The sequence below is a fragment of the Myodes glareolus genome, chromosome 3, assembly GCF_982192425.1.
Source record: "Myodes glareolus chromosome 3, mMyoGla1.1, whole genome shotgun sequence".
In the NCBI taxonomy this organism is placed as follows: Eukaryota; Metazoa; Chordata; class Mammalia; order Rodentia; family Cricetidae; genus Myodes; species Myodes glareolus.
The window spans coordinates 90,170,536-90,185,073 of NC_142028.1; the positions used below are offsets into that span (position 1 = coordinate 90,170,536).

The following is a 14,538-nucleotide window of genomic DNA, read 5'->3' on the forward strand; positions in this document are numbered from 1 at the left end:
AGGCTGGGAATCTTTTCTCTCTGTTCTTCGACATCAGGGTGGACCTGACTCATTCTTCTGGCAGTAAAACTGAAGGTTTAGATTTTCAGGGAACTCGGGGTCAAATTTCCTATCTTCTCAAAACTTGACTTGACACTTCCCTCTCCTCCTCCAAGCAACATCCAGAGGGGAAACTCCAATCATTCAAGTGTTCCTATTTGCTATGTCCCAGCAGATCAAGGTTTCAGCAAAGAAACACAGGTGTGACTCGGAGCAGATGCCAAGAGTTATATACACAAGAGCAAGCAGGCAGAGTGCTGGGAAACCACGAGGGCACCATAGTTTCACTAACCCAAGGAAATCCCAACATAACATTACTTTGATGTGGGATTCCCCTCTGTATGCTGTGAATGCCCTTGTTAATAAAGAAACTGTTTTGGCCTGATAGGGTAGAGTAGAGCTAGGTGGGGAAAACTAAACTGAATGCTGTGAGAAAGGAGGCGGAGTCAAGGAGAAGCCATGGAGCCCCGCCAGAGACATATGCTGAAACTTTGCTGGTCGACCATGACCTTGTGGTGATGCACAGGTTAATGGAGATGGGTTATATTAAGATGTAAGAGTTAGCCAGAAATATGCTTAAGCTATTGGCCAAACAGTATTGCAAATAATATAGTTTCTGTGTGATTATTTCTGGGGGCTGAGCAGGCGGGAAACAAACAAGCAACCTCCCCCAACATTACTTGGGAATGAAGGTGTCTGCTTTTGGTGCCTGACCAAGTACTGGGTCTCCTGGAAGACAAGACCAATTTTTCAAGTAGGGCATTTTTTTTCTAAGACAACTCATCCTGAAACCTGTGCTCCCTTCAAGATCTAGTGTTAATAAAGGTAACTCATTAATTATTTCTCATTTTTAGGTTCCCTTCCTTGCTCAACTCTCACACACCAGACAACCCTGCAAATGCCAGCTCGCTTTTAAGCAAACTTGGAGTACCTATGTCTCTCACCTAAGTTCACACAGATATCAGGACTCAAATGTCAAATTTTCTGGTCACATTTGGCCACTGCACAAGGCTACAGTGGCAGCTCCACTGTAAGTGTGATACTTCAAGACAGTGGGGTCACCACACTTATCTGGCGTTCCTTTCTCAGGGTGACCAGTGAAAAAGGAACTGCCCTGGCTTTCCTGCCCCTGTGGCCGCCTCTGCTCAGTGAAGCCTGAAATGTTCTGACTGATACAGCTTTCCCATCTGCACGCTTGCTTTATAAATAAGTGGTTCAAAGAATGCTTTGGCTCATACACCTAAAAACTGATGCTTGGTTACCCTCTAGTTCAATTCAAAACTCATTAGAAGAAGTACATGGTGGTGGTGCATGCCTTTGATCCCAGCGCTCAGGAGACAGAGGCAGGCAAAGCTGAGTCGAAGGCCGGTGTGTTCTACAAAGCCAGGTCCAAGATGGTCTGGGCCACAGAAAGGAATTTTCTCAAATACCCAAATGGGGAAGGAGATGACTAGAAGGGAAATGCTTTTATTCTCATCAAAAGCAAACTCCTAGCCCACCCCACACTCTCTTGGCCGTTGTAAATTAAAAACTACTTAAAATAAAGATATTTCTTTTGTAAAGAAACTCCTAAATGGGGTATGGTAGCCCACACTCAGAATGCCGGCACTTAAAAGGCTGGGACAGGATAGAAAGGTCAAAGCTGGGCTAGGCGACTTTATTTCAGATAAATAAATTTTTAAAAATAAAAAGTAAAGCTTGAGACAGGCTTGGTGGTGCATGCCTGTTTCTCCGGCACATAGGACACAGATGCAGGAAGATGGCGACAAGTCTGAAACCACAAAGAAGATATATATATATATATATATATATATATATATATATATATATATATATCAAGCTCAATGATGAAAGTGGTTTGGCCTCTGTTACATTTGACATGCCAGTACGCTGATCTGAGCACGGAGATTAAAGAGACATTAAAGAGACATGGAGAAAAGCCATTGACTTAAAGGAACTTATGCTTGAGAGCTGTCCAAACGTGCATATAGACAAGTTTTCTATGACGGCATGGACTCGCAGCCTCACTCTTGTTCCTCTCACAGGATGAGACAAGAAGTCAGATGTGAGAAATCAGGCATTGTGATGATTGCCACCAAGCCTGACGACCTGAGTTCCGTTCCCAGAACCCACACGGAAGAAGGAAAGAACAGCCTCCCATTTGAGGTGCTCTCTGACCTCACACATCCCTACCCCACAGGCACAGACAAGTAAACTTAACTTTAAAGACCTTGAAAGACGCATGAAAGCACATATTTAAGAGGAAGCCTTCCACACGTTGTATTTTATCAAATCTAAGAACCCATGTTACGTCACAGCATCCATAAGGAAAGCATGCTACAGATGCAAATATGGCCTATCAGTTTTAAGACGCTTCAAGATTTCATACATGTTTATATGTTAAAATGCTTTAGAATTTTCATAATATTCTTAACTATGTATTAGCCTGATACTGTCAATGCCTCATGTAAGTATTTTACGCAACTCTGACAGTTACATATAGACAATTACATAAAGACAATCACGTTTTACCAGGCCCTGCGTGGTGCCTGCTACATGTTAAGGGAATGAAAATGTAAAATACATTATTTAGGGATAATCTTTAGCCTGCAGAACAATCCACCCTGCGTTTCCTTAATGAGCTCACTTATTTAAGACATAGTTACCAATGTCTCTTCCTAGTATTTACCTTCTCTTTGTTTTGGTTTGGGTTTTGTTTTGTGTTTTGACAGGGTCTTGCTTTATATTGCGGGGGCCCACAGAAGTGGGTCCGCTCCAACTTGACTGAAAGTCAGAGAACTTAAGCCTGCTCTTGCTCTTTCAAAGTTATTGACAAGAAGCCTGACCTAGGGTGTTGTTACTTGGTGTTTTGGATATTAAGACGGCCCATCCAGGTGAATCCACCCCATGTTAACCAAAGGTCAGAGAATTCAAGCCTATTCCTGCTCCTTCAAGGATAAGACAGGAGGCTTGACTCAGGGAGGGGCTACTTAAAGGATACGTGGTCTAAGGTGTTGCCACTGCATGTCCTGCCTAAAACACCAGAATGCTACTCTGGAAATAGTGGCTTGATGTCTCAGGTATTGAAGCAAGTAACTGTTCTATTTATCCTTTGGGTCATGTTAAAGCAGTCTTTTGTCTTCTTCCCCCCACCCCCGCTTTTTTGGATTAGGGTATATAAGGTATATGGACAATAAACACAGGTGAATTCAGTATTCAGGATTCCGGATTCACTAGGTTGCCCTCCTGGTACTATTCTATGCCTCTGTATTTCTTATCTCTGTTCTTCTTGCCTAACATTTCTAATCCACACGCCCCTACCCTGGAACATATGAACCTATCAAGGCTGGATCCCAACAGGTGTCATCCCAACATGTGGCTATGACATAATATCACTGGCTGGCCTGGATATCTGGCATGTCTTTGACTTTCCAAGAAAATGTTCACGGCATGACAATATGCCTGTGTTACCATTGCAGTAGTAATCCATGAAGATCAAGATTCAAAACCACATGGTAAAACCACTGGTCTAAGAAAGCATTGTATGCAAAAGAATGATTGAAACATAAGAGCTAGCGAGAGAGAAAATGATGCCATTAAAAAGCAGGAAGCAGTCCTGAAAGAGTCCCAGAGTGCAGCTGGCCAGCGTAGGTCGGAGGCTGTGTCTACACCGACCTTCAGGAGATATTAGAATGTGAAGAAGACTCAGAAGAAGCTGAGGCATAGAAAAGCATGCATTCAATTCTAGATTCAGTGAAGTTAGCAGCCTGAAACCTTGTACCGGGTGTTTTCTGCTACCCTGGGTTCGTTCCACAATTCATCGCTTTTGCCCACTGCTGTGTGTTTGGTTATGAGAATGTGATTCTTCTTAAGCAGTTGCACGTGTTTTTCTTAGTGTAACCTAGTGTGGGGAATAGTGAGTGCATCCAGTTAAAGAGAAGAGTAGCTCGTGAAAGCACTAACCGGTTTCATGTCCTCTTTCAAGCAGAGAAACCTCAGCTACCCAAATCAACAGGTGCTGATAGACTACCTCAGGCTAGCCCTGTGGTCAGCTGCTCTCCAGCAGGGAGAAACAGATAAACTTTTTCTTTTTGGGCAGAGTTGCCCCAAATCAGGTGCAAGCCAGCATGGGACTACATTTGGATGTTCCTATTTGCCCTGCCCCATTATGTATGGCTTTGATGTTTGAGACCCTTACAATTTGAAGCTTACCCCCAAACCCTGAGGCACCTAACAAAGTGCTGGGGCCTAAAGCACTTGTAGCATCTGGCAGCTACTGTGTGGTGATGGCACAGAGGGAAGACCATGAAACCTTGGGCTGTTCGTGTTTTCACTTGTTCAACTTTTGAAAGGTCTTAGAACAAGAATTTCATTCAAAGAGACCAGACTTGCAAAACAAGCTGTTTGGGCTAAAGAGTTATTGTAGGTGTACACCTATATCCCTCTCCATTTTCCATATTCAGGGTTAACAGAGCCCACTCACTGGGAGTTTAACCAATCGTCCAGTACAGAGAACGTGCGTTTCATTTGCCTCTCCACATTTGGACCTGCCTCATGTAGCTCTCTATGATCTGCTAGACGTACGCACAGAGCTAAGCCATACATACAGTACATACATACATACAGTACATACATACATACAGTACATACATACATACAGTACATACATACATACAGCACACACACACATACATACATACATACAGTAGTCTCTGTAATATAGAAAGAAGCCATGTGAGGAGTTTCTGGTATTGGTCCTTAAAAACCAATGCAGGCATAGCAACCTGCTTCCTATCTTTTGCTTTTCCTTCCGGTTGGACATGTAAGCTTCCTCAGGCATCTTAAACCATGAGGTGGGTTTCAGGATGAGAAACTGCGAAACAAAAGACATAAGGACCCTGAGCCCCAGAAATCCATGGCAGCCTTGTGATAATTATCTCCAGATTAATTAAAGGAAAGAAAGAAAGAAACCACCCTGGACCGAACCTCTCGTTTGCTTTGTCCTGTTACATGCAGCCGCTCTAGTCCCCAGTGGGATGTAATGTTCTACCCAACCTCTGACTCTCAATGTTTCATTCACCACAATAGTTACTGGGAATTTCAAATCCATATGGTCAGAGACAAGTTTTATAACTTAAGACCCTGTGAGCTCGCTCATAAAATCGTTTTATCTAAGTAATAAAAGAGCTATTCAAATTGTGTGACATCAAGGACACAAAGGACACCATAGTTGATGCCTGGCTGTGACGTTATCTGCTGCACTTCAGCAGGTACATTGCTGTGTCTACTACACCTGATTCCAAGACCAGTGATCCACGTGTTACCCAAAGACTCCTTCAGGACAGAACTGCAGGCCTGGTTCATGTCACCTGCGACTTCCCTAGGCGGTGCCCTTCCTTTGTACAGAATTCTATTCTTTGTTCTACCTACATAATTTCAATGTAGTCTAGGCCACTTGAAGCCATGCAAGTGGATAACATAACTTAAAATAGTTTGCTGCTATTTACAGCAGAATAGTTTAAAGACGGTTTTATCTGGCCAAGTCAAAGTCTGATTCATTCTCTATTTGTACAAAAAAGATAAATAAAATGAGAAATTTAGGTAATTGAGAGGGATGCATTTCTATTTTGCTATTTTATTTTTCACATTTTATTATAGAAGTTATCAAGCACACATAAAAGTTGATTAAATTATATAGTTGATTCCTTTCTAAACAACTCAACGCTGCCAATACCAAGACATAATCTTCTCTCGTCTGTGTAACTCAACTTTATCCATCACACATTCATTCGTGTACTTTGCCTTCTACTTGCAAGACTGGGAATCAATCCCGAGCCTCAAGCACGCTAGGCCACTAAGCTGTAGCCCCACCCCTCACCAATAATTTAAAGTATATTTCAAGTTTCATATTATTTATAATTAAATATTTCAGCACACAGTACTTTACACTTAACCCATGCCAGAAGTGGAGCTAGGTGTACTCCACCTGCTTCTCAAGAGGCTAAAGCCACCCACCGGCTCCTTGTACAGTGACTCACGGAGACACCTGCCACCTTCCTACTGGCTAACTTCTAGTAGGAAAGATACAGCATCCATTCAGCCTCTTGACCCTGTCCACCCCCATCCCCACACCACATGCGCCCATTCCCACCCTGGTTAGAATCTTAGGCCTTACTGCCCAGGAGATCTGGAAGTTAGCATGGGTTTAAGGTTTCTACAGCCAGAGATGTGTGAAAAATGCTAAAGGAGGAAGGAGCTGCGGAGGGCAGGAGATCCCTTTCAATCTAGAGATAAGAGAAATGAGTCAGAAGAGTGAACAAATTGGTTCACATCTAAAATGCAAATCCAATTATAGGACTGTGCTGGCTGGTTTCTGTGTCAACTTGACACAAGCTAGGGTCATTTGAAAAGAAGGAATCTCAATTGAGAAAATGCCTCCATATAACTGACCTGTGAACAAGTCCACAGGGCATTTTCTTGATTAGGGATTGATGGGGAGGGCCTAGCTGGCTGTGGGGGGCTGCCACCCCTGGGTAGGGTAGGTGGTCCTGGATGGTATAAGAAAACAAACTGAGCAAGCCAGGGGGAACAAGCCAGTAAGCAACACTCCCCCAAGATGAAATAAACCCTTTCTTCCCTGTGGTGATTTGAAAGATAATGGCCCCCCATAGGCTCATATATTTGAATGCTTAGTCCCCAGTTGGTAGCCCTGTTTAGGAAGGACTAGGAGGCGTGGCCTTTTAGGAGGAGATGAGTCACTGGGGTTGGGCTTTGAAGTTTCAAAAGTCCACATCGGGCTCAAATCTATCTCTCTCTCTCTCTCTCTCTCTCTCTCTCTCTCTCTCTCTCTCTCTCTCTCTCTTTCTCTGCCTGCTGAGTACACATCAGGATATAAGCTCTTAGCTACTGCTCCAGTACCATTCCTGACTGCCTGCCACCATGCTCCCTGCCATGGTGATCATGGACTAAACCCTCTGAAACTGTAAGCAGGCCTCCAATAAAAATGTTTTCTTTTACAAGTTGCCTGGCCTTTACCACAGTGTGATGGTTCCATCACAGAAAAAAAAAAAAAACACTCTAGAAAAGACAAGGACTCAGCCCTCTCTCTAGATCAGCAGTTCTCAACCTATGAGATTGTGACCCCTTTGGGGGCCTAATGACCCTTTCACAGAGGTCACCTAAGACTACCAGAAAACACAGATATTCACATTATGATTCATAACAGTATCAAAATTGCAGTTATAAAGTAGCAATGAAAATAATTTTATGGTTGGGGTCCCCACACCATGAGGAGCTGTTAAAGAGTCACAGTTAGGAAGACTGAGAACCACTGCTCTAGGTATTTAACACAGTGCACACCTTACACTCCAGGACCTGCGGCTTCCCCCTCTGAACTCAGACTTCTTGCTTCACCTTGCCGCCATCTTTTTATTATTGTTATTACATTTTATTGCTTTAGTGTGTGTGTGTGTGTGTGTGTGTGTGCGCACGCGTGTGTGCCACAGCATGCATGTGGAGGTCAGAGTACATAAAACTTAAGGAAATTGTTTCTTTCCTTCTACCATGTGGGCCCAAGGCAGAAAACTACCATCGAACCCAAGTCAGCAAACTTGGCAGCAAAGTACCTTTACCCACTAAGTCACCTTGTAAGTATCAGTCCTTAAGACCAGACATTTGACATCCCTAGGTCTCCCAGCTGTCCAAGTCCAGTCTGCTCTTCAAGTCTCTGTGTGGACAGCCCTTCCCCGGGGAGTCCTTAAGATCCCAGAGCTAGAATAGAGAGAATCCCCCGAGGTCCCATAGAACACGGTGCATCTTCTAACAAATTGCAGTACACTACACTGAAACTACTGGTCTATGTGTGTGTGTGCCCACTGCAGACTGCTTACTCCGTGATGGCAGGGCCACGTTAGTACACCAAGTCTGACAAAGACTAGGAAATAAGTGAGCAGCTTCCAAGGGAAGTCGGGGAAGCATCTTTAGGAAAAGCTCTGATTTATTACTTCACAGCCACGGCCTTCATCCTGTACTGGTGAAGACCATCGAGCTGTGTACAGAGGGAGGCTTTCCTGATAAGTTCCAGGTCAGACTCTCAGCATTTCTAAAAAGTATTCATCCAACAAAGCCGCCACGTACTGTCATCTTGTATTTCTCTGGAATTGAAGAAAACAGATTTTTTTGTCTTTTTAAACCATATTAGCTTGAATTTTGTTTTTATTTTTGACCAGAAAAGGGGCTTCATGTCCTCCGGACTCCCCCTTTTGAGTGATGTATGAGTCAGCACTCTAAAGGAATTTCCCTTTGGACCACATATTGTTTGTGAATGACAGAATATGATGCTTACCTCTGTTCCTACAATCACCATGCCTGTGAACTGTGGACCACAGGGAACCATGCAATGGTAGAAAATGTACATACACATACATATATGTAGTACTTGCAACATGTGAAGCCCAGTAGTTGAAATACAGTAACTGATGTACTTGTCCATTTCCTTTCAGGCTTTGGCTACAAGGCTGCAGCGCCCAGTGGTACCCATTCCCAGTCCCAGAAGAACTTTCCTGCTGTTACCAGGGGCCAATTCCTTCATCTGCAGCCCCACCATCAGATTCAATGGGAAGTGATCTAATGGGGTTGGTACAAGAGCTAACTCCATCAAATTCAAGCCAACACAACACAATTTACTAGAATTCTCTTGGCATATTAGTTTAAAATGTGGGCTTTAAAGAGACCTGGGCATCTAGACTAGAAGTTTGAACCCAGGCAGAGCACAGAACTCTTTTGAGCCATAATTTGCTCTTGTCTGAATGAAGCTTTCCAGTGTACTTATTGACTGTGCGTATTCGCTACCACTGGGGTCCTGGCCTGTTTCGTTGCCATAATAAAGGATGTGGATTAAGGTCCTTTTAAAGAGGTTTATAAGGCTTACAATTCTGGTGACCAGAACGACCAAACAGTACGGTAAAGTTGGCGAAGGCCCCATGCTACATTACAACACGGAAGCTAAGTGTTAAGGAACCAGAACACAAAAGGGACATTAGCTTGACAGGGAACCAGGAAAGTCAAGGCCTGCTCTTGATAACTCCTCACAGGAATAAACCTACCCTTTGGACTATGGGAATTAAACTTAGGGTCTTGCATATGCTACAAACTAAGCAGTTGTTGCATCATAAAACTGTATCCCTAGCTATCTTTTTACTTTATTGTTTTATTTTGAAAAAGTATCTTGCTAAGTTATCCAGACTAGCTTTGAACTCACTCTGTAACCAAGGCAGGCCTTGAACTTGGGGTCTTCTTGCCCAAGCTTCCTGAGTAACTAGGATAATAGACTTATACCAACAGGCCCAGCATGAGTCCACACCCAGGAGCCACTACCAAAAAAAAATGTTAATCCATTCAAGAGCTTGGAACCCTCATGGCCTAATTTCTTTACACTAAACCCACTTCTTAAAGGGTCCACCACTCTCCTGGTGCAATACTGGGGACCAATCTTTCAGCACACAAACCTTTGGGAGAAAAGTCACAGCTGAAACAGTAGACATAGTTCACATTTTCTTTAGGCAATCAAAAACACTCTTCTGTGGCTGGAGTTGGAGCTGCCCCAGCCCTACTCAGAACATTATCTAAAATGAAGTTAGGCCAACAGGTGCCCTGAAAATCAGAAAGTAAGTCAGACTGAATCCTGGCGCAGGGCAAAGAAGACAGACAGCAGGCCAAGGACCTGTGTTTCTGACATGTGGGGACAGGAGATCTGAGAAGAAAATTTTGTCAACAAGAAAGATGTAAGTTTGAGAGAAAGAGAGCGATAGGAAGACAGCGTTCCAAGTGCAGCAATTCCGGAAACCCACCACCTCTCCATACTTGTAAGACACCCAGTTTGTTAACTGAATTGATTTGCGCTCTATCTGTGGTGGATAGCCAGAAGAATTCTACCCACTACAGGACACAGGGCTCACACCACTGTGACTCAGTGCACTCAAGTTCGTTTCACTTAAATGAATTATTTCTCCCCTGTTATACATCAGGAGGAAAACGCTAAGATGCCCACAGAAATGCTTACATTAAAAATGTAGTGAATGGCCGGGCGGTGGTGGCGCACGCCTTTAATCCCAGCACTCGGGAGGCAGAGCCAGGTGGATCCCTGTGAGTTCGAGGCCAGCCTGGTCTACAAGAGCTAGTTCCAGGACAGGCACCAAAAACTACGGAGAAACCCTGTCTCGAAAATCAAAAAAAAAAAAAAATGTAGTGAATGTTAATAAACTTTAGGTGAAAACGGAATCCCAACCTACACAATGACATCTTCTACTCATGTCCAGGCTAGAACTAACATTTATACAATGCTTCATGGTATCAAAGCATAGCACTGCTCTGTGGAAATGGGGTGCAAGCCACCGATGAGCACTATTGGGTGTAGTTCAGTCTTCTGTCAACTTGACACAAGCTAGGATCATCTGAGAAGAAGGAATCTCAGATGAGAAAATGTCTCTGTCATATTGGTCTATAGGCAAGTCTGTGGGTGTTTTTGTTGTTGTTGTTGTTTTTGTTTTGTTTTGTTTTTTGTTTAATGGTTGATATGAGAAGGCCCAGGCCACTGTGCACAGTGTCACCCCTAGGCAGAGAGTCCTGGGTGTTTAAGAAGGCAGGCTGAACAATCTAGGTGGATCAAGCCATCAAGCAGCATCCCTCCATGGCGTCTGCTTCAGTTCCTGCCTCTAGGTTCTGCCATGAGCTCCCGCCCTGGCTTCCCTCAGTGATGGAGTGTGATCTGGGAGTTGTAAGATGAACTAAACCCTTCCCTCCCTATGCTGTTTTTGGTCAGTGTGTATCACAGCAACAGAAACTAACATGGGAAAAAAAAACATAATGTTCAAATGCCTTGTGGCCACATTAAAACTAAAGGGAAACAAAAGGATTCAGTTTTGTAGTGCCTCTCGGTTATCTCATAGACACAAAGTATTGTTACACTTCAGTGTGGAGCCAGTAAGATTTTCTTCCTGCTATATACTTGACAGGCTCGGCTTTTTATATTTATAGTGTATCTCACTTTGCACTAGCCTTGTAGAGTGAGCAGCCACTGTGTGGTCCAGAAAGCACAGATATAAAATGTTTCCATTGCCCTAGCAACCTAAGAAGACAAGCTTTTTGTAGTTGTAGAGGAAAAAAAAACCTAAAACTCAAAGAGGTAAACATTTTCTCCAACAATAGCTAATGAGTGCTCAGCCTAGACTCCAACCTCGGCCTCTGGCCTCCACTTCTGAAGCTCTGCACCTCACTCTGCAATCTGCAGAGGAAGATATGTTCAACATGATTCTGAAATACAGTCACATCAAAGGAAGGCATGCACCAAGACCTCACCTGTACAATGAGGCCCATAGACATGGCAGCTCTATTTCCTTTCAAATCACAGAGCGCCTTTAATGAAAATAATCTCCAAGTCCACACTTCTCTGTGAGTGTGTATTCCTGAGTGGGGTTAATTACTGTCAGTAACATGTGCCTTCCCTCCATCACATATTCTCTAGCCTGCAAGGCACCCTGTATGTTCACAAAACGAAATGTATATGTGCGTGCATATATATGGTATACATGTATACACACACCCACATATCCACATAAATGCACAGAGTTTCCATGGCTCTTACTAGCCCCAAAATGGCTAGAACAGTAAGTTAAAGTATTTGGTCTTTAGTTTCTGAAGCAGGTTTAGAGGCATAGAGGATAGAAAGTGTCTTTGTTATGATGCTGGGACAACTTATGCTTCAGAGAGAACCTCTCTCTGATCTTCCATTCTCCTTTTCTCTGCTCTTTTTTCTCCTGAAGGCACACTGTAGTAACTAAGATCGTTCTTCCCCAAGTCAGATTACTAAACCAAAAGCATAGTATAACCTTCTCCTGCTTTTCATGTCTTACATCTTACCAGGAAGACAGCCTTGGCCTACCTCATCCAATAATAGATCCTAAGGCCTTCATTCCACACAAATTCCTGCCCCATACCAGAAAGGAAGGCACACTGGACAACAGGGCCATGAAAAATCTGAACAGACAGGGTGTGCTGGATGTCCCTGTCTCTGAGCGTTAGATGAGACCCTTCTGTCTAGTCACAAGGCACACAGTCGCTCATGCTTCAGTCATATCTAAGCATTGAAATCTCCATAAAATCCCAGGGGAAGGGTTTGGAGAGCTTCTGGGTAGCTGAAACCTGCAGAGACTGAGAAAGGCAAGGGGGAACTGATCCACATCCCAGGAGCAGCCAAGCCCCTGCCAGAGAGCTCTTCCATGTGTGTCTCCATCCAGATCCTTCTTTGTGCCCTTACAATAAGCAAACAAATGTGTTCCCCTGGGTTCTGTGAGTCACCCTAGCAAATGAACTAAGCCAAACGGGGGAGCTGTAGGGAGCTGCTTGTAGTCAGCGGGTCAGAAGACCTGAAGCCTGAACTCCAGACTGATGCCTAAAAAGTTCTGTGCAACTGAGCCCTTAGCATTTGAGAACCGATGCTGCCCACAAGCAGGCAAGGGAAGAATGGAATTCTGCTCTAGAACTGATTGCTTGCTAACTGATGACAAGACATAACCACGCACTTGGAGAGCTCGGAAGTGATGTGTGCTGCCGTAGGAAAGCACACAGTACAGTCACGGAAATGGGGTTTGCCTTTCCTCACTGCCATGGTACCTCTCGAAGTGCACAGGTTAAAGTCCTAACCCCCTAATATGCACATATTAAAGATGGGGACCTACAGGAAGTCCTTGGGTTAAGATGAGGTCACGTAGGATGAACGCACAGCCCAAGCAAGGCATTTATACCATTCCACCTAAGGCTTAATGGAAAATGCAGCCGGGGGTGGGGGGAGGGGGGGAGTGTAAGAGCCATAAGATAGATAGGGAGAGGAGCTTCAAATCAACCACAGCAGGCATGCACTCAGAGCAGCAGCAGTTGCCTGCATTGAGTCAGCAGAATCACCCTGTTAGCCATCAGGCAGGGATGTAGGAAGACTCAGGAGCCTCTACCACCCGCTACTGTACTGCTTGCTGGTAGTAAGGTTCAGGAGGAGCGGGAACCATTTCCTTCAGTTTTGTGCCCACTGATACCCCCACCAAGTTCCAATGGATAGTGCTGATCCAATGGTCAAATAGATGACCTCTAAGCAGATGCCAAGACAAAACCGAAAGTCAAAAATCCAGGAAGGGGACTGTCAGGGGAGAGACGGAGTAGATGGGAATGGGAAGGAGATAAGAGAGGATGTGGAGAGAGAATTATCAGGATACATTCTAAGTGTATATAAAATTATAATTAAAAAAGCAGCCCGTCTTTAAGGTACTATTTTATAATGATGAGGTCATGAGGGCAGGAGCCTTGTGAAAGGGTTAGTAACTGTAAAAGAGCAAAGAAATTAGGGCTTTGCCTGAGAGGACAGAAAGAGAAGGTAGCTTCTCCTTCAAGGCACAAGAGGGTCCGTACCAGGTACTAAGTCAGCCAGCGTCTTGACCTTGGCCTCCAGGCGCTTAAAACTACGAGAAATAGACACCATTGTTTGTGCCGCCCAGTCTGGGATACTTTGTTTCAGCGACTTGAGCTAAGACACTGCAAGCGTACTGGACTGTCTCTGAGTCTGAGTCCCAGAGCTCTATGGATTCCCGTTGGCTTCCTTGGCTCTTCTTCTCCTCCAGAAGCATGAGCCCAGGCTAGCCAGCTGTAAGGTGGCAGCCCCTTGGAGAAGCTTATCCCGGCATCTCAGCTGACACCCCAGGCATGAGAACAGCTGAGTGTGGCCCAACTCAACACCGTCGAGCTGACGTGCCTAATTCCTGCCAGTAGAAGTGTGAACTACGTGTATGCTGTCTCGAGCCACTCCGTTCAGATGGTTCCTTATACAGCAAAACCTGAGTGGCACATGAACACACTTCAGGATCGAGGCAATAAAAAGTGTAATACTTAGGGCGAGAACGTGGGCTGAACGCTGCCTCCCTATGACGCGGTAAGGATCGGGCGGCATGCACTTTTAATCCCAGCACTCAGATGGCAGAGGCGGCAGGATCTGTGCGTGCCTAGACTACATAGTGAGTTGCAGGCCAGCCAAGACTACATAGTGAGATCCTGTCTCAAAGAGAGAAAGGAAAGGTACATTCGGTTTCACAGAAAGTAAAGAAGAACTCGAGGAATCCACGGAAGGAATGAAAAGATAGCTGGAAAATGCAGAGAAAGAGAAGGGGAGTGGCTGGAAAAGGGGTGGAGGGGAGTGGGGAAAAAACAATAGAGATCTGAGTTCAAATCCTAACTGCACAATCCAGTAGCTGTGTTAGTTAAATCACCCGAAGCTGATCAAGCTTACGCCTTCTCCCAAAAACACCCTTAAAGATGTTTCCATTACCCAGCAGAGCAACTGCCCTTTAGTGGGCACTCAGTACGTCTCAGATCCCTTCTTCGCCTTCTCTTGTACCTAGCAAGCTTTTGTCATATTATATGCAGCACCATCACTACGCATTATTCTTTCCCATACAGAAC

General features: G+C 44.4%; 1 protein-coding gene across 7 annotated transcripts in view; it reads right to left on the bottom strand.

Moving 5' to 3' along the window:
- The window catches only part of Dnajc6 (DnaJ heat shock protein family (Hsp40) member C6), a 157,430-nt gene that overhangs the window by 107,654 nt on the left and 35,238 nt on the right, over positions 1 to 14,538 (bottom strand). The window lies entirely within an intron of this gene.